Source organism: Lissotriton helveticus, chromosome 5_1 (genome assembly GCF_964261635.1).
Source record: "Lissotriton helveticus chromosome 5_1, aLisHel1.1, whole genome shotgun sequence".
NCBI classification, from domain to species: Eukaryota; Metazoa; Chordata; class Amphibia; order Caudata; family Salamandridae; genus Lissotriton; species Lissotriton helveticus.
Window position 1 is genome coordinate 700,603,642 of NC_136065.1, and position 23,183 is coordinate 700,626,824.

The 23,183-nt window shown below is 45.2% G+C and overlaps 1 long non-coding RNA gene across 1 annotated transcript in view; it reads left to right on the plus strand.

The window, feature by feature from the left end:
• LOC144753352 (uncharacterized) overlaps positions 1–23,183 on the plus strand; it is a 194,590-nt gene that overhangs the window by 11,306 nt on the left and 160,101 nt on the right. The window contains exon 2 of the long non-coding RNA XR_013594313.1: positions 2,440–2,533. This is a non-coding gene — a long non-coding RNA (uncharacterized LOC144753352). The remainder of the gene's footprint in view (positions 1–2,439; positions 2,534–23,183) is intronic.

The following is a 23,183-nucleotide window of genomic DNA, read 5'->3' on the forward strand; positions in this document are numbered from 1 at the left end:
CTCATAGACACACATACACCCAGCACTTACATTTATCATGCAGCATTGCACAGTACTGCATTATCCCTGTATTGTGTGCCCCCCCCCCCCCAGGATTTTGCAGGTTTTGGTGCCAAATTTTGAGGCCGAAGCAAGCTAAATTTGCAACAAAAAAGGATGAAAGGATGAAAGGGGGGACATGGGCTAACAACTCAACATGTGGGCAGCAGCAATAAATTATGATTGTCTGTCTAAATACTTACTTTTGTGATAAAAGAAGTATTTTATATACCCTAACAACATTTATAAGCAATTACACAGTCCCCTCTGAGGTCGGGGCTCTAGTGTCTCTTTAGGCAGTTCCCTGGGTCCCGCTCCCTCGTCGCTCCAAGCCATTCTTGCTCCAAAGCCACTGTTATTCCTAATTGACTATAGGCAGCATCCAGGGTAAGCTCCACTAGTTGTTTGAGTCTCAAGAAACCCCTCTGACTCTATTTTAAAGTAATCACTGCAGCACTAACTAGCAAGCAAGTTTCCATGGACCGACTTGCCTGAAATCAGTCTCACCAGCACGTACACGTCCGCATCCAGAATCCCTGAGCGTGCCCCATCCATGGGCACCTGGTGCATTAGCAGCTGAATCAGGTGAATTCGCTGCAAGGGGCTTAGGGGGTCTGTCCTCAGCAGGCGCAAAGTTCCTCACACACAGCTGAGTGACCGAAGTGACTGGAGGTTCCTTGCGGCTCCTCCTTGCAGGGTAAGTTTCTGGCCCGTCCCACAGTGGGACCTCACTTCTCTAGCGGGCAGTGTTGATCAGTACGCATGTCTTGTTGTGACTCCAAAGTTGAGAGCCCACTCTTACAGGTCACAGGAGTGACTATAGTTCACACCTGGATGTCAGCCACAGTGATGTGTGTATCAAAGGTCATTCCCAATTCCTTCTTGAGACGAGCACAGGCGTCTTCCTGGGGAATTGTTACTGAATCAAAGAGCACCCTTTGAAGTTTACACGGAAAGTCTGTCTCTTCCCTCTCCAGTGTGTGTGCCACCCAGGTTATAGGAATGCAGCAATATACAAAAATGTGTGGTGGGATTCCTCTACCTCCTCTCCTCGTTTTCACCATTGAGGCCAGTGTCTCCAAAAATGGAACCCAGAATCTTCTATGTATTGTACCATTCACAGGCACACATACTCCGGGCGCATGCATACACCATACACACACTGCACAGCTCTGTATCCTACATGTACTGTACCACTCATAGACACACATACACCCAGCACTTACATTTATCAGGCAGCACTGCACAGTACTGCATTATCCCTGTATTGTGTGCCCCCCCCCAGGATTTTGCAGGTTTTGGTGCCAAATTTTGAGGCCAAAGCAAGCTAAATTTGCAACAAAAAAACTCAAAATGCATGGTGTGTTTGCAGTGACCAAAAAATGTGCTTGCCACAGAAATACTGCAAGGCCTTTCTCTGTCATTACTGCACGGTGGCAGCCCATGCAGGTAAGCGTGGTGGGGTGGGGCGGGGCGGGCGGGGGTGAGGGGTGTAAGTGACAAACAACAGAATAGGGAAAATCAATAAATAAATAAATAAAACCACTTACCTTGCAGTCACTGCATTGCCGGCGATGCGGCAAGTGCAAGGTAAGTGGTTTTATTTATATATTTTATTTTCCCTATTCTGTTGTTTTTCATGTCCACCCCCTCCTTGCCCTGGCTGCAACTGTTGCTGGAGACTATGCTGTGTCACAAACTGTAACCTTTCAGAGTCTCCAGCAGCACACCACCTTGAATCGGAGGATGTCTGATGCCAAAGAGAGTAGATTACAATATGAAACGTTCTCCTTTTGTCATCAGACAACCTGCTTTCCTTGATGTGTGCAGGGCAGCAGGGGCTGTGCAGCACTTAACACCAAACCGATGTAGGTCAAGGATGAGTTGAGCACAGCTGAACTTTAGAATGAGTGAGCCTGCAGGCCTCACTTCAGTGACAGGTTAAAAAAGCACCTGCTTACTCCTACAGATGACTAAATACTGTGCTGCCCCAACTGCATTTGTGCTGCTTATCTACTGGTGAAGGCAGTGACCTTCCACCACTATAAGGGTAGTGCTTTGGGTGCCTCTCTCGGTCCAAAAAGACAGCACAAAAATGTGAGACAGGCTTATGTCATGGCGCACGTGCATAAACCATGTTTGCCTATGGCAACAAAAATCAGCATTAGGGATCCAGACATCAGCACAATTGGGGCACTCGGGGGATCGGTGCACGTCCATTCTCGCATTATATTTATTTGTAGTGTTTTCAGGCGTACAGACTCAGTATGTTAGTGATCTGTACAGTAGGGTGTAGCATGGTGTGAGTGTTCATGCAGGAACTGCAGTAAAAGAGCCACGTATAACAATAATTCCCCTCTTCCTAACATTTTTGATAAATATCTAACTTTTCATTTTCAGAAATACCTTTTGGGATTTTCTCTTCTTTTAATTATCTCAGATTTGGGATGTGATGCAGCTTGCTACGGTGAATATGTGCAGCCTGGTGTTAAAGGTAGGAACTAAACACCTTATCTTACTAATTAACATATATATTTGTTTTAAAATGGTGGACTTCCAACATAAACATTAATCAAACGTTGTGGTAAGCTGTCCTTTTAGCACAATCTTGCAACATCCTACCTGGACACCCTTAAGTAGATGCTGCCAGCTTTCAGTACCTCATTTTAACTTTTGCGTGTTCACTTACTAGGAAATTACATCTTGCAGTTGTAAGATAAAATATTTGCTTGACTGCCAAATGTTGTAGCTTTTTAAGGCTGGCTTAAGACAGCTTAACATAGAGAAGGGTTTGGGGCAGAGCCATAAGACATTGAGAGTAGTGGATGTCAGTCGTGATCAATGCCATTTTATGGATTCTTCATTTCCAGCAGCACTGATTAACACACTGCGTATCGTCGCTGTCGGAGAGCAGTCAATCTGCTGATCAGGCGCTGCAGGAAAACGAGCTGTGAATGGCATAGGTGGCCTTATTTTTAGGTCGAGCCTAGAGTCAGCGCACAAGCGCTGCTCTGGTGAAGATATGCTGTAGTTCAGTAGGTGAGGGAAGCCCCGCCCATATTTTTCATTGACTTGTGTCTTTGTCTTTCGTCAATGCTGCCGTCAGATTCGTTTATAGGCTTGTTAGTCCCTCCTTATCACAGCCATGTCATCATTTGTATCCTCCCATGGCTACTGGCCCCTTTACTTTGAGTGTTACATGGTACATGTCATTTAGACTATGAGCACTATTTTCTTTGATGAGGTTATCGTACTGCCCTCTCTACTTCCCCCTCCCTCCCATTGTCTGTGCCTCCTCACCCCTGCCCTTCCTGTACTCCCGCTATCCATGCCTTCTCGCCCCTTCTTCCCCCACCTTCATTCCCCTTGTCTGTACCTCCTCCCCTCACCCTTCCACTCTCCTGTTGTCTGTGCCTTCTCCCGCCTCACTTCCATTGTTCAGACCTCCCCGACCTTCCTCCCGTTGTCCATGATGACTACAGTTTGTAATGCAAAAGGTCTCGCGTAAATGCGAGTCCTATTGCATTGCAAATGCTTGTTAGAATATATATATTTCTAGTGACTACTCTCCATCCTCTCCCCTTATTTAATACAACTGCTGCATATATAAAGCGCTGCAATGCCTGCTTGGGGGTCGAGTGAATGCTTTATAAAACTGGGACGGTGGCGAGCGGGAGAGTGCTCCTTCACAGCTATGACCGGTAGCAAGTTTGGGAGCCACCGCACCCTATTTCATTGAGCCTCCCTCGCTAAGATAACAACAGAGTGTGGGGAATCCCAGGACCTGGTCTTGTGCACAGCCGACAATGTCGAGGCCCTCGCTGCCTGACTGACTGACTCCATGATTGCGGCCTCCATGGGGACTGACATAGGGCTGACAAGCTGCGGTCCGTGTTCTCTGTCTGCACCTCAGGGTCATGTGATTGTGGGAGCGGCCCCTGCGTGCAGGCGCAGACCCTCAGGACAGGCTGAAAATAGTGGCGCAGAAGAGAGGTGGGTGAGGAGGAGGTCCCGGACGGGGAGTGGGCAGCAAGGGCTGCGAGAACAGGTGGGTCGAACGGCCCAGGCGGGAGTCATTAAGTGAGTGAAAGGTTACAGTGACGGGCAAAGAGTGGGATGAGGGCTCCTAGTGATGGGTATATGGGTGCCAGGTCACCTGTCTAACAGGTTGAGCGGTACATAGGGCATCTCATTTCATCAACGGGGCCTGGAGTCACTTTGTGAGGGTGTCAGTAACCCGGTGAGGGATTATGGTAAGAGGCCCGCATGGGGTGTCAGGGGGTTACCTTTCACCAGTCATAGAGTCATTGTCATGGGCACAGAGGGGTGTGGTGCGTACTGGGGCATCACATGTCGTTAACAAGGCGTGGGGTCACTGGGTGAGGGTATCACAGAGCCAATGAGGGATTATGGTGTAGGGCACACATGGGGTGTCAAGGGGTCACCTGTCATCAGTAATGGGGTCACTGTCATGGGCACAGAGGGATGTGGGGGCTACTGGGGCATCACATGTCGTTAACGAGGCGAGTGGTCACTGGGTTAGGGTATAACAGACCCAGTGAGGGTCTATGGTGCGGGCAAAGACGGGGTGTCAAGGGGTCACCTGTCATCAGTAATGGGGTCACTGTCATGGGCACAGAGGTATGTGGGGGCTACTAGGGCATCACATGTCATTAATGAGGCATGGGGTCACTGGGTGAGGGTATCACAGACCCTGGTGCGAGACACACATGGGGTGTCAAGGGGTTCACCTGTCACCATGCATGGGGGTCTCTGTCACAGAGGGGTGTCAAGGGGGTTATCTGTCGCAGGCAGTGAACTGGGGTCATTGAATGAAGGGTGACGGGTATAGAGGAGATGTGGCCACTGTTCACTAACTGGCTCCCATGGGGTGTGAGTCGGGCATTGGGTCACAGGGTCAGACACTGAGCGGTAAGGCACAGCATGGCTTCTGTACAGACTGGCTGCTAGTAGGAGTCACCTCCTCTAACAGGACTTTTAAAGCATGGCTAATCACCCGGGAGGGTATCTAGGTGCTAAGAACCTGTGCTTGTCAATCTGGGGGTGGATAGCTTCAAGCTGGAGCAATGTTGAGGTGTAGAAAGGCATCACGCACTGGGCTGTAGGGCTTAGCCACTGGCTGGACTGGGCAGGGTCTCTGCAGATAGACTGGGGAGGGGGTCACTGAGGCTCTTCGGCACAGCGAAGCCAGGGGATAGAATTATATCTGACCACCGAAGGGACATTGCAGAGGCCTGCGGAGCTGTCAGGGTGGACTATGAGGCCTTGTGTCATGCATGCTCCTGGCGGTCTGTTCGAGGCATCAGACTCAGCCTGTTCTGGGTATAAGTTTAGTTTGGGTAGTGAGGGCGGATGTTCAGCTGAACTGGTGGGAATTAGGTACGACAGGACAGAGTTGATTCAGGCCAGTGGCCTGTTTTGTTTGCACTTCTTTGATGTATTTGTTTCAGTCATCAGTAAAATGGAATCTATCAGCAAGAATTATACTGCACTATCAGTCAACTTTGTGGGGAACAGCTTGTTTATACACTGGTTGAGTCATTCTGTTGAAGGAGTCTGTGAATTGAAACACAACTGGGTGTATGTTTGTGCTAACCTAAGGGTTAATTCATGTTTTAAAACTTTTAGATAGTTTTAACTTGAGTAATCTAAACATTACTTTGAGTAATCTAAAATAAGTCTAAATATTAGGCAGATGAAAAAAACTTCAAGAATGATTAAGTCATGGACCTTAATTGCTCCAGATTGATCTCCACCAGCTAGCGAGCAGGAGAAATTTAATTTAACCGTAATCCCAAGTTAAGAAATGTCTTGTGTGGGGTCCATAACTTTGCAGGGCCATTGTTGTTAGCTGTGTCAATAGATGCGTAATCAGGCCACTGACACATTTGGGATGTTTCTCTGGGTTGTAGTTTGCCTGTGGTGGATGGTATGGCCACAGAAGGTTAGGAGGAGATAGGTTCAAGCCTTCCTCTGGGCAGTTTGATTTGTGCTGCACTGAAGATACATTTCAGAGCATGGAATTGTTGGCCGTTTATAATATTAGTGTATATCTGACTGCCTTTAAGTTTTAGGTGGGATGGGGTTGCTGGCGGTTCAAGGTACATCAGGGCATATGGTGGTAAAGGCTTGCTTTTTGGGGGTTTCATTCAGGTCAAAATAGATTGTGAAACAGTGCTCAGTAGTAGGGTATTCTAGATTGACTTTTGATTCACACTAGCCTTTAGGGCTGATGGAGCCTGCACTATTGTGGGCAGATTCTGGCTAGTCTGTGGGTAAGTGATGCCATGTTCAGACTGATAACGGAGGGATGGTGGACTGTGGTGGGATGAATTTGTGTGTCGGAAAGACATAGTGATGCAAATTGTTGAGGTAGATTCATGGTGGGCAGTGGGTGTCAATTTTTTTCTAGAGGAGAATGAAATCAAGCATTACATGACTCCACTAAACTAGTGGAAAATCAAGTGGCCTCTTGAAACTTATCTCAAAAGTGTAAATGCAGTTTAGTTAGGGGTTCTGGAGGGAGGGAACTATTCGTCTGATTAGTAGGCAGATGTGGATGGATGCTGGACTGAGGCGGGGGCGTAGTGGCTGACTAGAGTTTTGCAGTCCTTTTTTTTCCTTCTCTCTAAAGGGAGAGGTAGAGAAGGTTCTTAAGTGGAGAAGATTCAAGCTTTACTTTTCACTACTAGATTCAGGCTGGACTGTAGCTGGAGTAATCCATGCTGGTTATGAAGTTGATGAATCACGTTGATCTGAAGGGTAAGGGTAGGAGTTTGTATTGACTGTTCTAGGGGTTATTATCCCGTCTTCCAATGTTGGGTAGATTAGGCCCCAATGGGTGGATAAATTCACAGTGGACTTTGGTAGCATGATGGTTCTGCTGAGGCAGTATTTTCAGAGTGGAGAGGAGGGAGGGTAAACTGAAGCTGGACTAAGGATGGCAGATTGAGACTGGTAAATGGATTTATTAAAACATGAGTGTCTGGGTCAATTAAGAGTGATCTGAAGTTGTGTATTAATTTTGAATTTGGATTCAGTCGGATTCCTTGAGTTAGAGTCTGGTTGGACTGAGGCGTGAGTTATTTTAGCCTTTGTATTGGGTATGTTCAGGGAGGGAAGAGGGACTTAAATGTTTGGTTTTCACTTTAATGCAGGTGAATTTGGTCATACTAATGTTGCACTATGTAGATTCTGGTTTTGATAAGAAATAGATTTAGAGCTGTCTGGGAGATGAAAGATAAATCCTCATCTGGAAGAGTTTGATTCTTGATGGTTCGAGAGGAAATTGTTGTTTGACTCGGGATAGATTTTGGCCTGACATACAGTAGATTACAATTAGACTGAGGGCATATTTATGTTGGATGAGAAGTTACAGATTTGAGCTGTCCAAAAAAAACAGGATGGATCCTGAAATACATTTTGGGTGGTTTTGTGTTTGAGTGGCTTGTTCAGGGTGTATTGGTTGGTGGAGCAGATGACAGGGTGGGGTTGAAAAGAAAGACACGGAACTTGATCTAGAAAATGCTTAGATATTCACCTCAAAGCAAATATAAGAATAAGAATCAGATTCCTCAAGCTAGAATAACTACTATAAGACTAAAAGGCACTAATTGCACTATTTTCCTTTGTTTTAATGACCCAAAATGTTTTAAATGGAAAGTAGATTAATTAACTTGTATTTATTCATGAATTTTAAGTCACAAGTGTTCACGTGTTTTAGCGATTAACCCCCTCTTTTTATGATTTAAACCAAATCAAATAAAGTAATTTACAGTTATAATCAATAAAATCAGATTCTCTTAGGATGCGGGTAGCAAGGTTAGACTGAAGTATTGCAGATTTATGCTGGATGTTGTGGGTGTCAACAGTTGGCTGGACTGTTTGAATAGTTATATAGAGAGGACAAATTGAGGGCAGATGGATGTGTACGTTATCGCTGATGTAGAGATGAGGTTCATTTGGGCTTGAATCTTGGGTGTTCTGAATACAAACTTGTCTGGACAGGCACGTCTAGGCTGAACAGGAACAGGTGTGACTGTGGGGGGCATATTCATTGAGTCTATGCTAGGACTGTCGATTAACATTGGACAGTAATGGGTTGGTTCAGGATGGTGTGTTGGCTTGGACTGAGGCTGGACTGTGAGGGCATATATAGAGAAAAGAAGTATTCCATCAGATAGTCATACTGCGGGCCAGAAGAATATATTTAGAGTAAGGAGGACCCACTTGGTGAATACCACCACCACCAATACCTACAATGCTTCCACCACCACTACCACCAGTACCACCACCACCAATACCAATATCACCACCTCGGCACCTCTTGCTCGCTAGTAATAGAAGGGGCACTGTACGAGGCCCGAGTTGCAGCCTAAACCATCTCTCCCTCCCTCCCTCCATGCCTGCCATAAAGCACAGTCTGCCCAGCACCAGGAGGTGAAGCCAGGGACCTCCTACAGCTGGAGTGTTTTTTATTAGGCCAAAGATAGCAATGACATTACGCAATGCCACACTGCACACTCAAATCATGGAGTTGGCAGGAACTAGTCCACCCAACCTCCTGCTCTTCCTCCTGAGCCGCAACAGTGTAATCACAGAGCAAAAGATGTTGCAGCGCCTTGTTAGTGTTTTGTTGCTCGGATCATATGTAACTCTCACTTCACACTTTGTGTCTTTGTAATTTACAACACTTACCCATCTTCTTCACTGCACCATTTATCACAACTTTGAAGACGTCACAGGCCGGTCTCTTCCTGTGATGTTTACAAACTAACAAGCGGTCAAGAAGGCCCTTTATTGCAATGCTACAGGTCTCGCATTTGCGAGAGTTTAAGCTATTAGTATTGCAAATGACAATGCCTTTTATTTACGTTTTAAAACCCAAAACATAAGTAAAAGGTATTGTCATTTACAATGCCAATAGCTCAAACTCGCGTGAATTCAAGACCAATTGCATTGCAAATGTTTGTTCCTATAGGTATTCACATAGTGGTAACACTTACTTAAAGCATCACATACGTTATCACAGGTGTGCCTTTGGGAAGGTTACCTTCTGTCAGCCACACAGAAATGCAGTAATTGTGGACTTTCAGTTTTCGCTTCTTTTTCATTTATATAATAAAAACTGATAACTTTTTAGTGAGGGAATATCTTTTTATTCAGGAAGTTACTATGGTTCTATTGTTAATGAGACAATCTCCTGATATTATGAAGTTTTGCTTTCATGAAAGCTCTTCAGAGAAGCTAAACATTGATAAAGACTCCTAATACTGCAGAGCAGGTCTAAATGGTAAAGTACACTGCTACTTACCCACTTCAGTAAGTGACAATAAAGATGGACTTAGCACCCAGAAAAAGCATGACAGAACCTATCTCAGTTGTAGGCCTTCAGTAAGAATACCTTAAAGAAGGCCCAAAGCATTCTGATAAATGCTGTCCTTTCATTTTTTATTTTGTCATTTTTATTTTAACAGTTCAATATTGATCAATTTTTGCTGAGAATAATAATCTGCATTTGGTATTTTTGTTTAGCAATTAGCATCATCCAAGCTGTTCCCTCATTTGCATGAGGGTGCGGCCACTGTCAAGGCACCCCCTGATAGCAGGCCTCCCTAGGGGAAAGGGATTCCTATGGACCCCCAGAAATCCCCTTGCAGGTGGGTGCAGTCACTCACTGCACATACTTGAGAGATAATTGAGTAATGTTTGGTGCTAGTTTTAAATCATAAAAACGCTTGGAGTGTTAATGTGCATAAAGAAGAGCGTTGCTTGTATAATATAGGTGACAGAATTTTTATTTCATATAAAATAGCCCAGCTGTTTATTGTGGCTATTGAAGAGATCTATTTCTAACCATAGCTGACAAGCTATAATTCCGATAAAGTAACAAAGTGACTTTAATTGTCCCATGCAAACGACTATCCATAGTCTGCATTGGAACTCAATATTTCATAATTCTAAGGTTGCTAAAATGGACTTTGGTATTACTAACAATTATAAAGTGTGTTAAAAATGCAGTTTATAAGATGACCTGTATCTTCAGTGATGAAACATGCAGTGAATGATCTTCAAGTCACAAATTCCAGATCGAGGTCTTCTGGGCTAAATAAATTAAGCAGTATTAACAGAGATCAGCCATTACTATTACCCAAATTAAAGTGGTTACTATCAACCCATTACATGGGATAATAGTAGCACATGTTATTTACAGAGCCTAGAATCAAGAGAATTGTGGTCTGAAGCACTATATAAAAAGTTATTGTGGCCTATAGAGTTAGGCATTATTCATGTAATTAGACACATAAAATGCCATACCTCACATTCCCACACAACACACAAAGATCTACTTATCTCAAAGAAAGAGCTTGAGAAAGTCAGCAAACAGTTTGAAGTCTTGGTTTATCTCTTAGCAATTTATGAAGTAAAACGTTCTGCCTATATTCATCTGGTGGACAGTTCTACCAAAAGATAAATTGTGAGGATCCAAATAAGCTCTGTTTAGCCACCAACACTTAGTACCAGCCTAGAAACTACTCAAACAAAATAGAATTTTAAATTTTCAGTGAACCACACCATGCGCTGGAGAGGGAAAACAGAGCCCCATATAGCCCTTGCAGGCTGCTCCTCCTGCCGACATTCAAACAAACCTGCATGTGCAAGCACCGCTGCATCTGTGGTTATGTCGGCACACTGCACAAGGACACTGAGGGGATCATTTTCTGGGGCTTGGCCACAGTCTGGTTCCATATTACTAGTAGCTGTTGGAATCTTAATCCACCCAGTCTCCACTCACTATGAGTTCTGCATTACCATCAAGTTCATAATGTGGTAACATGGGGAGCTTGAAGGTTGCAGATTAACATCTTGTTGCCAGCCAAGGTTTTTACCAGTCTATTGTCTATAAAATTTGTACGTCTAGGTTGCTTTTTGCGCTTTGGCTTGTGGGTGTGTTTATGTACACACACTCATATGGGAATCATTATGTTTGTGTAAAAGGATCATAGAAGATATTATGCCATTTCGGGACTTTTATCTCTTTGTGTAAGACTTCTCTAAAGAAGAGCATTGTGCATCCAGACTGACAACAAATAGGATCGAGTATGTCTTCACCGATGAAGGGTGTCAGGGTTTCACGGCTGCGTATCCACTTTCCTATCCAAGACCGCCAGATTACCTCCAACCGCCCCATAGCATATAAAACTCCTTAAGGCAGCCCGTACAGCTGTAAACTGCCCTTTCTGCTTCCATATATGAGCCCATGCCTGGAATCCATTGTTGTTTTGTTGGCAGCTCTTGCCTGCCCTAATGCATAGCAATGTCCTTCTTCGCCAGCATGAAGCCTAATTTACAGAGCAGCGTTGAGGGAGTCCACATCTAGGATTGTTTATTGTTCCCTGAAAATGGCAGCCCAGTACCGAGCAACCACAAGACATTCCCAAAGGGTATGTAGAAATGTGCCCTCCCCCACCTCAAATCACATGCAATATGTGCCTGAAATCATGCCCATTTCGTATGAATGGCTTCCATTGTAGTAGGTCCTTTATAGGAATTTTAGCTGGAATAGTCTGAGCTTGGGCTCAATCGCTACTTCTCGGGATGCATGAGGTCCACCTCCCACATCTTCCATGGGGCACAAGTCTCTCTACTAGGTTGCCCTAAGTTTCACCAGGGGGTCAAGCTCGCTGTTCAATATGGTCGATATATGGGAGAAACCACAAAAAATGTTGGGAATGAATGTAGAACACACTGGATTCTACATAGTCTACCCAGCCGGATAGACAATTTTAATGCACATAAATAAGTCATCTGTCCGAGGACAATTGCAATATCCAGTCGGATACAGTCCTGTATCAAAAACAATACACAAAGGTGTGACAAGGTGATAGGTGACAATTTAAACACAAAAATCAAAAAAGGAGAACAAAACAAAATATAAAACAGTCAGGCAAAACAGAAAGGAGGCTTGCCCATAGGTATACATAATGCGACAAGCTAAATAAGTAACCACAGACGTAACACATTGAGAATGCAATTATTCGTGCGTACGCTGTTTTTGGAGTTCGACAACGTTTCGATCACTATCTATAGATAACTGGGATCATCATCAGGACATGAATTACTGTAGGCCTGAGATATCACTATTGCATGCAAACCAACATTATTAAAGAAATGGGGGAAACAAAGAAAGGAGGAAGAAGAGAAGAAACATGGAAGAATTAACACTTGAGAATTATTGTTGCACGTTTTTAGTCATACTTTTCATATCCACACTCAACTGAGAGAATTGGAAAAATTCCAAAAAGAATCCAAATTAAAATACTGACTTGATGTACACACTTGTGTGGGGGGCGAGAGGGAGTCGGAAATGGGTGTGGCTATTTGCAAGTGAGTGAGCCAGGGAGCAGCAGCCCAGTATGGGGAGAATGCACTATGTGCAAGGGGGAGAGTTACAGTGTGTGAACTAGCCACGGGGGCATTGGGCACTACCAGTAGTACATAGGAACCCATGCGCTGTCTGGGGTCATAACATGCTGGACTCACATAAACCAAAGGATGCACAGTTGAAGAATGAATTATACGAGAAGGATGCAGTGAGACCGGACGGACAAGCGAGAACTAATATAAGGAGACACAAGGTCACAGTGAATTAAACAAGTGATAACTGTGAATTTACCTATTATTGTGAGGCACACTGACAAGGTATTCCGTGAATCGGAGTGAAATAACTGTAGCGGTCCCTGAGGCTGGCAGGGTTCTGGGGAATTAAAAATTATTATAAATTTGTGGACGGAACCAAAGTGCGGTGAATAGGAGGGCAAGAGTAAGGAATAATACCTGATGAGGAATTTACGGGTCTTGGCGGGTTGCCGGTGACCTGAGGAGGCAAAAAACGGGGAAAGCAGCAGCTTCCATAGTGAGGCGAACCTAGTATCACAGAATACAGAACCAACCACATACCTTGAATTAGACAATTGTTGGACGGCGCCAGTGGGCAGGGGATCGGGGGCACTTGAATGGTGCCGCGTAACAAAGGAATCGGCAGCAGGGATCGGTAAATACCATTATCCAGCTGTTCTGCGGATCATAGTAGCCTGTGCACAGTGGCTAAGGATAGACTAAAGGACGTGGGGAATAGAGGGCCTATAAACCGTAGTGGCAAGTCAGGGGCCATCTTGGGTGTGGGTCGCGGTAGGGAAGGTGTGGATTACCATGCGGGGACAAGGCAACATGGATGGCTAGTGGATAGTAAATCAAAGGGATTTCTACAGTGGAGTCATGGCTGGTACTGGAAGTGTATTAGAATTGGGAAATCTTATGTAGCAAGTCGGCGGCCATCTTGGGTGTGGGTCTCACACAAGACAATGAAGTTAACACAGTGATACCTGTTGTTGCCAGTCGTAGGCTAGCAATGGTGCGGGTCACAGTAGAGAATTTAAGACTACACAGTTACAACAACTTGGCAATTAGTGAATTATGCAACATGTTTACAGTGAGGTTGCTAGCTAGTAGGAAACTTAGTGCATAAAAACAGATTTTATAACCCAATGGAGACAATTAATACCAACTAAACATTGTCCGGGAAGGCACCAGTCATGGTTTTTCGTGGTTTTACAAAAGGGTAGTTCAGTCCTCGGTCCTGTTGAGGCCATGTTTCATACTCTGAGTGCGCAGAGTCCACTTTAGCTCCTCTTTGTTCAATAGGCTCGCAATATCAGCTCCCCTTGGGGGTGGTTTGATCTGGTTAATGATTGTCCATTTGATGTCATTCTCATCATGTCCATGATTTGAGAAATGTTCAACCACGGGTGCGTTCGGCGTTTTGCAGCGGACTCCGCTTCGGTGTTGGCATATCCTGGTTTGTGCTTTCTGGGTTGTTTGACCTATGTAAATTTTCTTGCATGGACATTGTATCACATAAATTACATTACAAGAATTACAATTTATGAAGCTATTTGACTTGATATGTACATCATTAAAGGTGAAATCTTGTCCCTCAATGACAAACTCACACACACCACAATTACCACACTTTTTATGTCCCATCAAAGGAGCAAAACCCCAAAGTTCAGTCAAGGTGGGTGGTGATTTGGTAATGGGGAGCGCTGCCCTGACCAGATGGTCCTTTATATTGCGTTTTTTTTTTTTTAAAGCAAAGAACGGGTGGTCAATGGTCAGAGTACCTGCATTAAGTACAGTCCAATGTTTTAGGATAGATTTACGTATGGCATTTGATACTGGTGAAAAGGTGGTAACACATACCATGCGTTTCTGGTCGGTCTTGGATTTAGGAGTGAGTATTACTTCCCGTGGGCAGTACCACGCTCTTTTGCGAACATTCCTTACCTGTCGCTTGGGGTAGCCACGGGCATGTAGCTTAGATGAAAGTATGGATGCCTCCTGAAAGTAATCTTTCTTCTGGTAACAATTCCTCCTCAGTTGTAAGAATTGTGAGTAAGGAAGTGAGTCACAGAGTGCCCGGGGGAGATTGCTGTCGTATTTTAGTAATGTGTTTCTTTCTGTGGGTTTGCGGTATAACTTAGTGAAAAGTTTGTTGTTGTCATGGTAAATGGTGAGGTCCAAGAACGCTATGGATGAACTGTTGTGAGTAAGTGTGGAAACTGAGGCCCTGGCAGTTGTTATTAAGCCAATGAAGGAACTGGGAAAGGCTGTTTTCTGTGGAATGCCAAATAAAAAAAAATATCATCAATGTAGCGCTTCCACATAGAAATGCCAGCAAAAAATGGCTTATTATGGGTGAGAATTCTAGAAGTTTCCAGATGGTCCATATACAGAATCGCTTAGTTTGGAGGAGCAAAAACTGCGTCCATTGAGGTGCCCTTTACCTGCTGATGAAATCCAGTTCCGAAGGAAAATACATTTCTGGTAAGAAATACTTCAATAACTGTAGTATGAAAATTGTAGGGACATTATGTCGACGTGGTCTGCTGTCTAGTACTTTCTCAAAGACCAACATTGCTTACACCTGTGGTAAATTGGTGTAGAGCGATTCTACGTCTAATGTACACAAGATGTCAGATTCAGTTTCAAAAGGATGGTGCTCCACCAGATTTATCATGGGCATGCTGTCCTTCCCCTAACAATCTGTGAGTGGTACAAAGTCTTTTATGAAATACTTTACAAATTGACCGAGGGGCTCCAAAATGGAGCCGCACCCTGAGACTATGGGGCGTCCAGGAGGTGTGGTTTCATTTTTATGGATTTTTGGTAGGGTATAAATTACTGGTGTACGGGGGGACTCGGTGTTAATTATTATTATTACTGAGTTTTATAACGCGCCTGGTTACCCTTGGGCATCCCCGCGCTCGTCCAGAAAGATACGCCAGAACAGGAGACAGCAAGAGTTAGGCGGGAAACAAGTGGGTTTTTAAAAGTTTACGGAAGCGCAGGGTGCTCGTTTCCAGACGCAGGTGCAGGGGGAGGGAATTCCACAATGTCGCCACATGTATGGAGAATCTCCTACCACCGGTTCTTGCCTTCCTAACCCTCGCAACCTGTAACAGATAAAGATGATCTGAACGAAGGGCACGAGAGGCCTTGTAGGGTTGAACCATATCCCGCAGGATGGGTGGGCCTTTCCCCTGCAGAATTTTTTGCGCCATACAAAGAGCCTTAAATTTCACCCTTTCTCGTATGGGGAGCCAATGTAGCGCCTTCAGCGCGGGACGAGCTGACTGGCGCCTAGGGAGATCTGTCAGGAGCCTGGCTGCCGCGTTTTGCACCTGCTGCAGTTTGTTTAAAGTCGATTCTGGGGCCCCAAGAAACAGCGCATTGCTGAAATCCAACCGCGAGACAATAAGCCCCTGGATAAGTAGTCTCCTGGCGGCCATTGGGAGGAGAGGTAGAATCTTCCGAGCTGACCGGAGCACACCGAAACACACGCCTGCGGTCTTTTTGGCGTGTGTCTTGAAGGAAAGGTCCTGCTCCAGCCACACCCCCAAGCTCTTAATCTCCTGTTTGGGGGTGGGTACAGCTCCCAAGCAGCTAGGCCAACTACTAGGTGACAAGGAGGGGGAGGAGTTTCCCAGCATCATCAATTCCGTCTTTGAGCCATTGAGTTTGAGTGCTGAGCTACACATCCAGGAAAAGATATTAACCAGACACGTGTGCAGCCTGTCGGGTTGATTCGCCGACTGGGGAAGCCCTACCACCAGCTGAGTATCATCAGCGTAACTGATAATCTTGATACCCAGTGGCAGTACTACACTCTCCAGTGGGGCCATATAGATGTTAAATAAAGTAGGGCTCAATGAAGAGCCCTGCGGCACACCACACTGGAGAGGGACCGATGATGATTTCTCGAGGGCTTCCCATACCTCAAACGTCCGGCCTTCCAGAAAAGACGCGAACCATTTCAGGGCTATCCCGGAGACCCCTACCCCCGACAGCCGTTGGAGTAACACCTGGTGGTCTACGGTGTCGAATGCCGCACTGAGGTCCAGGAGGATCACTGCCACTGATCCCCTGAATCCAAAATGCTCCTGGCATTCTCCACGACTGCCAGTAGGGCAGTGTCTGTTCCCTGCCCAGGGCGAAAACCCGTTTGGGAGTCGCCCAGAAGGGAGTTAGACTCTAAGAAACCCGATAGGCGGCTATTCACCAGCTTCTCTGCCACCTTACTAAGGCCCGGAAGCAGGGAAATTGGCCTAAAGGTGGCAAGGTCGGCGACATCCGGATTGGGTTTCTTCAAAAGGGCCTTGACAACCGCTCCCTTCCAACTAGGGGGCACCACTCCTTGGGTAAAAGGAAAGATTAATAAGGTCTGTCACTGGGCCGCCGATGGTAGAGGCTACCTGCTTCAGATATTTCATGGGTGCAGGATCTTTCGGCGAACTACTCTTCATGGTCGCCAAGGCTCCAAGAACTTCTTCCATAGTGACAGGACCAAGAGAATCCAATTCCACTAACGGCGCCCTGGACTGGGACCCTGGTATTCCATCCAAAGGAGTCTCCTGAGCGGGTTGAGGGAGGGGTGCCAGAATGTTATCAATTTTAGTTTTAAAGAAGGAGGCGAGTTCTACACATTTCTCGCGTGGATTGTCGTAAATGGTCTGGGGTTCAAGAGTTTTTATGAGTTCTTTGATGACCCTGAACGATTCTTTCGAGGAATTAGAAGATGAACCTATTCTCTCCTCGAAGAACTCGGATTTCGCTACCCGGATAGCAGATTTATAACTCCTAAGAGCCGCCCGATATTCACTCCGGCTAGTTTCACTCCAATCTCTCCTCCACTTCCGCTCCAGCCTCTTGCAGCCCTTCCTCAATGTCCTCAGTTCTGGAGTATACCAGGGCGCGGATCCTACTCTCCTACCCCTAGTAAGGAGTCTCTTCTTAGGGAGAATGGCATCCAGCGAGTTAGTTAGCCAGGTGTTTAAATTCTCGTCGGCTACTAACGGATTAGACCCAGGGGTAGGCCGGGACGCCTCCAGATGTGCCGCCCAGGTGTCAACTGGGAGCCTGGACCAGGCCCTTTCCACAGTATAGACCCTGGGAATTGGTGTCCCTAAGACTTCAAATTGCCACTGAGCAGACACCAAGAAATGATCTGTCCAAGGCAATGACAGAGTGGGTAATACTTTAAAGCAATCCACATTAGAAAATATGGGGTCGAGCAAGTGTCCCTTCCCATGCGTTGCACCAGTGTTAACCAAGTTGATCCCAAATGCTTTAAGATCGCACTGGAGATCTACACCCAAGGGGTTGGAAGGGTCATCAAGATGAATGTTGAGGTCGCCCAATGCTACAAAGTTGGCAGTGGAGGACGCAAGGAGTGCAACAGTTTCTAGGAAGGAATTAATAAAATTACCCAAAGTCCCAGGAGGACGATAGACAAGAAGGCCAGCCAGAGACGCAGTAGGCGACAGGCGAAGGGAGAACTGACAACTCTCACAGTCGCTCACACCTCCGTCCTGAGCCTTACATATTAACGTGTCTCTGTAAAGAATGGCGATTCCTCCTCCCCGCCCCACAGGCCTATACAGATGGAAAATAAGAAAGCCTGGGGGGAGTGCTCTGACCATATCCGGGCCTGAGCAAGAAGAGATCCAAGTCTCTGTGAGAGAGTGGATTTCAGTGGCATGGCTGGGTAGGGACCGACAGTTCAGCAAAGCAACTGTGAGCACTGATTTATCAGAGGTCAAATCCCGACCCGGCGTGCAGACTCCGCAAGGCAAAAACGGTTGCCCACCCTCGTGGGCAAATCTACAAGGGGTAGATTTCCAAATCCGCCAGGACATAAGATCCTCCCTGCTATACCTGCTAGGGTTATGACAAGGCTCCCGCGGGTCGGCGATAGAGACCAGCCCTAAGCCCGTCCGGACCCGGACGGGCCCAGACGGGCTGAACTCTGGCGTAACTCCGGCGTCAATCCGGCGTCCCCGGTGCGCGTAACCGCTGCGCGTCAGCATGGTTGCTTATGTACCGTCCTACCAAGATAGAGGAAGGACTTACTCACGCGCTGACCCACTCACCCAAGATGGCCGCCACGAGACAGGGGCAAAGGACCCGCGAAGCGCGGTGGTTCCACAATTAAGGTGCGAGTGAGATGGCAAAGGTGGGGGAATGTGAGCCAGGCGGATAAAAGCTGGGGATAAGTGACTAAAAGAAAAAAATCAAGCAAAGACAAAAACGGGTAAGTTTTAAAATACAGGAGCTGCCACAAACAAGCGCTGCATGAAAAGCGCTCTCGCTAGAATAGGGCGTGCTACCACAATTTGCCTGCTTATGTACTGTCCTACCAAGATAGAGGAAGGACTTACTCACGCGCTGACCCACTCACCCAAGATGGCCGCCACGAGACAGGGGCAAAGGACCCACAATTAAGGTGCGAGTGAGATGGCAAAGGTGGGGGAATGCGAGCCAGGCGGATAAAAGCTGGGGATAAGTGACTAAAAGAAAAAAATCAAGCAAAGACAAAAACGGGTAAGTTAAGAAATATAAATTCCTTTTGGCTAAGGAAACCTTGGTCTTTACCGTCCGTGGGTATTTGCAGGATCAGTCTCTGGAGTTCAGTCGTAGGATTTGTGGGAAGCCTACAATAATGATCTGTGTTGTTGAGTTGGCGTAAGATTTCCCATTTGTAGTGTCAATTTCCTGTAGGACAATTCCTCCGCCTTTGTCGGCTGACTTAATTATAAGTGAGTTGTTGTTCTTTAATGTATCAGTGGCTTTTTCTCCTCGAGTGAGATGTTGTGTGGAATAAAGCGTCTGGTATTCTCAAGGGAGGATACATCTTTAATTATCATTTTTTCAAATGTGACCACCTCACTCAGGATCATATTGGCACTTGGGAAGAAGGTGGAGGGTGGACAAAATGGTGTGTTGCCGGAGACCATGGGGGAGGGGTTTTGTTAGAAAAATGCATGCAGACATATGCGTCTGAAGAAACGGAGCAGTTCAGTTAGGAGCTTAAGAAAATTGGGTTTGACAGTGGGTACAAAGGACAATCCCTTGCTTAGTAAGGATAGTTCAGAGGAGGAAAGAATATGTTTAGAAAGTTTGAAAATGGGAATTGGTTTGAGGCATGCTGGAATTCCTTACCACTGGTAAAATCGCCGGCGTGTTTGACGTTTTCCTGGGGGATTGTTCCATTGTTGCTTGCCATGACCTCGATTCTGATTCTGATTCACTCCTTGGCCTCTGTCTAAAAAGTTTGGTTCAAATGACTGGTCGATGGGCCAGGGGCTTCCCCCTGGTCAGAACTATCTGAGGATTCAGCAGAGGTATCGGAAAAAACCATTAAGTTGTTGCTCCTGTTGAATCCATCCCAAGGCCTGGTATTTTGAGGATTTGAGTAGGTGCGGTTGCTATAGTAGTCTTTCTGTAAGTAAGGGTAAGTTCTTTCTACCACGTATGAATTAATATCCTTCTTGACTTTGACTGATTTTTTACTCTATTCCAGCCTATAGAACTCTTCAATTGTTTTTTCTACCTGTTCAAGTAGTTTTTTGCCCTCGGTAACTGAGCTTGTCTCTCTTATTTATTTCTCAATGTCAAGTATTTCTTGCTCTAGGATTTTCAAAGCTTCTGTGGCTGTATCAATGCCTAAGACCATCCAGTGTCTAGGACAAGTTGAACCTATATAGCTGAAGCTGTTAATATATTTGGGATTATCAGTGAAAACTCCAGTGATGTTGCGCACCTGGAGGCCCACAGGTATCACGTTTGCTTCTAAATAATCAGTGAGCATACGTATCATGAGTTGTAATCTTACAATCTTTTTCTTGTTTTTTTCTAATTGTTCACTAAGTGGTATAGTGGCTATACCTCCAGTTTCAGTGGAATCTGTGAAAAGTGAAGGACCTTCAAGTATTTTTTTGATGTAGTCATCAGTGTAGAGGGGTGCAAGATCTGACATAATACTTAGTGGGGAAAAGAAAGGTAACAGGAGGTACCCACTGGAAACCAGGTGAAAGGAGTTAGCCAACCCATGCAATCCTGCGATTGCGCTCAATATGCTTATTTAGAGACAAGGGAACCCTAAAAGGTAGGCAAGGACCTGGGGTAACCATTTTTTATATTAAACAGTGGTCCTTGTTAAAAAAACAAATTGAGAATTAATATAAAACACACTGGATTCTATATAGTCTACCCAGCCGGATAGACAATTTTAATGCAAAAAAAAAGTTATCTGTCCGACAACAGTTGCAATATCCAGTCGGATACAGTCCTGTATCCAAAACAATCACACAGGTGTGACAATGTGGTAGGTGACAATTTAAACACATAAATCAAAAAAGGAAACAAAACAAAATATGAAACAGTCAGGTTCTGTGCCACTCACTACCTGGTCATCCTGCAACAACATGAAACCACTGCACTCTTCATTACCACTATCAACTCCTTTACCACCCTGACTTTCTTCCACTCCCAGAGATGCCATACTTTGCTACTCTTCACAGGTTCCATCTCTCTCCATTGACCAAAACCACTTGCTACAGATGGACTTCTCAGAAGAAGATTCTCCATTAAGTGGGATCCATGTCAGGTGTCGCCATTAGGCCACGTATATTGTGAAGGCTATTGGTTCATCTCCTGTTGTTTCCCAATTGTGTGTATGGTGTTCAGCTAGTGCTTGGATGTTAACGTTGCTACAGTTAGACAAAAAATCCCCAACTGGTTCCCCCTTCCCACATTTTCAATATGTGAGCTCACAATTACCCACTTCCCCAACTTCAGAAAGGTCTGTCGCCCACCTATTTCCCTCCCTGCTGCCAGTTTTAGTCTACACCGATGACTTGGACTAACAAGTATAGAAAAAACAACAAACAACAAGACTAATTCAAGCAACACGATTGGGGGATAGCCTCGGACCTTCTCCAAATGAAGGATACAGACTCTAGAGAACGCTTTTGCATTCCTACTGTAGTCACTGCTATCAAATCAATATTGAGCATTGAACATAAATACACTCCACCTTGAAGCAAAGCGAGAGAGGAAGAGTCTGTCCTCAGTAAAACACTGTGCTGTAAAACAGGAAAATAACTCTCCACGTAGAATTAACATCTGAAGCTGATAACATCAATGGAAAATACCTATCATAAATTGTTATTGGAAGTTACTGTGACAAAACATAACCTTCCTATAGCAAAGTATAACAATATTTTCTAGGAAAATGATTCCCTGATACAGCAACTGTAAAAATCACAACTTGCACTGGCTTTGATATTGCAGCCCATGTACACTATGGTAGAGCAACAGTTATTGAAGATTATTATATGACGGAACCATTGCCTTGTAAAAGTACTAAGCCATAGAATGGGTCCACCCGGTTTTCGAGTATGTGTCCTCCAAATACATCAAAACTATACATTTTACAGTGCGAGAAAATAACTTGCTTCACAAGTTATCATACCAAACAGTTATTTAAGCATGGGCGGAATTTGCGAATTGGCGATATGCAAATTCCCGCAAATTTGTAATTGCGATTCGCAAAAGTTCACCAAATTCCGCGAGCTTGCGAATTTTGCGGGTTCATGAGTTTTTTTACCAGTTCGGGAATGAAAACTTGCGCATGCGGTTGCAACGGTCGCGAACATGTTGTTTCCACTGAACCAGCCTGATAGCGAAGCCTTTTTCCTGTTTAGGGTCGCAATGATGTGTTCGCGTTCGCAATTTCCTGTTTCAGGTCGCAATGACGTGTTCGCGATCGTGGCATCGCTCGACCACCTTCCAAAATGTCACAGCGCACGCAAACAGGGAGGAAAACTCATCAGCGAACGCAGAATCATGGTAAGTCAATGCCGCGCGAGCGAGATTGTATTTTTGAAGCGCAAACAAGAAAAACAAATCCGCCAACTCGCGAATATGCTGATTTTTGGGCAATTTCGCGCATTTCGCGGATTGCAAAATTGCCAAAAATTTGCAAATTCCGCGAGCGGAACAAATTTTCCACCCATACTTACAGTTATTGTCACCTGTACTTCCCGTGCCGAAGAATACTGCCTTCATCCTTTGCCATCCACACTTCCCCAGAACTCACTGTTCACAAATTGAGGATTTTCATCAAATCACATCCCCTCTGTAAATAGAACTCAGATATATCCAGGTGGTATTGAATATCTGTGTACCACACACCACACAGTTGATGATTCTGAGTAAATGTTTAAAATGATGCTCATGTTATCAACCACTGCAAGTGTATTCACAGACCTTCACAAGAGAATACAGTTTGTTAGATCCACAAGGATTAGGTTGTAAGTGACAATTTCAGTGGTAGTAAGGCAAGGATAGTCAATGCAATTTCTACTGTGATCTTCACAAAAATTATATATGAAGTTTGTGATGAGCACAATAGGAGTATGCATTTATGTACAATTAGGTGTCATGCAAGAATTCCAAGGTTATACAAAACCCTGATCAGGTTCTTGTAGTAGTTGTGTGAGGAGCTCATTCCAAAGTCAAATAACTAGTGGCAGGGGTGTTACATAGGTGGCATGGGTTTCTAGTACATGCAAGAGAAATAAGCCTTCCTGTCCTCCAGCTGTATAGTGAAAGACAGCCATAATTTGAGTGCAGTAGACCCATCATACACAAGTGCTCAAGTGCAACTGCACCTGATAGCACAATGATAGCTGCACTCCTGGTATAAGCTACTGTAGATC